Source organism: Prosopis cineraria, unplaced genomic scaffold, assembly GCF_029017545.1.
Source record: "Prosopis cineraria cultivar Desert tree isolate PC_DT_omini unplaced genomic scaffold, ASM2901754v1 PC5, whole genome shotgun sequence".
Lineage (NCBI taxonomy): Eukaryota > Viridiplantae > Streptophyta > Magnoliopsida > Fabales > Fabaceae > Prosopis > Prosopis cineraria.
In genome coordinates, this window is record NW_026555336.1 from 21,876,527 (window position 1) to 21,878,826 (window position 2,300).

Sequence of the window (2,300 nt, forward strand, 5' to 3'; positions counted from 1 at the left end):
TATATATATATATGTACTACATGTAATAGGGTATATAGATGAAATAAGGGGGACGTTTTTTCTCCTATCTTAAAATGTGTTTCTTAATTCTCATTCAATCTCTGCTTTCACATAAGTTTAATTGAATGATGTGAGTTCTTGAATTATCTTAAATAAAGACTTGGAACCTTTTGTTTTAAATAGTTTATGAAAATACATGTTAATGACTTCTTTAGGTTAATCTCTTATGGGATAATCCTTTTGGGTTAGTCTTGATTAATCCTGGTTAGTGTGATGATTTAAGTCCTAATTTAGGACACCTTTACATGTGCCACGGTGGATGGGGCATATTCTAGAATTTTTTAGAATGTTCTATTGATGCTTTTAAAGGTAGTAATTGATTTATATCCTTCCGCTACCTTGTTTAATTAGTTTTAAATTATGGTTTGAGCTCAAATGTCTTTTCAAAAGTTTTATCAATATTCCAATCTTTTAAACTATTTTTCTAAACTTTTGTGTTATGATAACCTTATATAAGGAATTTAATTAATCTTGGTTATCATAATAGTATCTGGTGTCTCGTGTTTTGTGTGTTTTGCAATATCAAGGCATATATTATAGTTCGCTTTGTAAACTTACTCTGTTTGCCCTTGTTTTACCTACCTTAAAATACAGGAATCAAGCTCAGGGAATTTAAAAGGGATTTATCATTACTTTTCTAAATGAGAGTGATTTAGACATGTAGTCTGAGATTGAATTGAGGCAACCAAAAATCCAGATTAATCTTGGCAGAGTAACTAGTGAAAAAATCTCAAGTGTAACTCGGCAACTGGACATAGAGTTAAGTGGATGAAGTTGAATAAGGATAAATACTCATGCAAGCTTCTCTCTCATTCTCTGATTATTTGGTGATATCATTACGTTCCTACTCTATCTTGTTTAATTAACGCATTATTTGTCAAATTTTTAATTAGCCTAATTCATCTTCTCTTGGGCAAATTTACACATTGAACTTCTTTTACCTAGAATATATAATTAATAGAAAAAATGACAATTAAGAACCCCATATAACCATTAATTACAATTAGAGATTCTAAATTAATTAAAATTTTAATAAAGGATCATAGTCCTTGATTAAAACTAAAAATATATATGAGTTTACAAACAAGTGCAGGCCAAGGACGATGAATAAACAGCATATAAAGTAAATTATCAAAAAATCAATACGTTGAAGGAAGGAATGATTGACTTTCTCATGGGTCCCTTTATGGCTAATAAATGACAAAGAGAAAGATCGACAACATCATTGACCCAATGGGTGGTTGGCTCTTTATTTCCGCAATTTAGCTTTTTCTTTCTCTCTGCAAATTGTTCAATCGGATTATAGCCAATACTTTGGTAAAAACAAAAACAAAACAAAAAGGAAGAAAAAACATAAAGAACTTGTTAGATTTTTTATAGCTTGTATAATAATCGTTGATAGTTGGAGGACTTGAAAGAAGGTTTAATTAATAATTATCTGATTTGGTCAGAAAATAATAATAATCATCTGATATCTACTTATGAATTCGAATTGAAGTTGTATAAGATTTCAAATGGTGGGAAGTTCTTTCAACATGATTTTTGACATTAATATGGTTTGAATAAATTTCTTTCTAATGAATATTAATTAGAAAAAATAATAATTAGAGACTCCATAAGAATATTAATGACAATTATAGATATTGAATTATTAAAATCTTAACAACAGACCATGGTCTTTACTTGAAATTAAAAAATATGAATAGTCAGTTAAGAAATCTACTAAATGAAATTATTTGTAATGTCAGTTGAGAATTTACAAAAGAATTTGTGAATATTAATTTTTCTACTATCAATATACAAATAAACTACTTAAAAATTTAAGTAAATACACTTGAGATTATTTGTAATGCTAGTTAGAATTTATGAGAGTCAGTTATTTATTATAAGTCAATCATATGTAATTTCTTTTACTGCCAATAAATAGATAAATCAGTTGGAAAATCTACTAAATGTATTTAAGATTATTTGTAATGTCAGTTGGGAATTTATGAGAGTTAGTTATTTTTTGCCATCAATATACATATAAACCACTTGGAAAATCAAGTAAATACACTTTGAATTATTTGTAATGTCAATTCAAACTTTATGAGAGTCAGTTGTAATTGCAAGCCAATCACTTATAATTTTTTTGCTATCACTTGAGAAATCAACAAAAGATAGTTGGGAATCTTTGTAGTGTTAATTGGGAATTTACTAAATTTCTTTGAGAATCTCAAGCCGATCAACAAAAGATAATT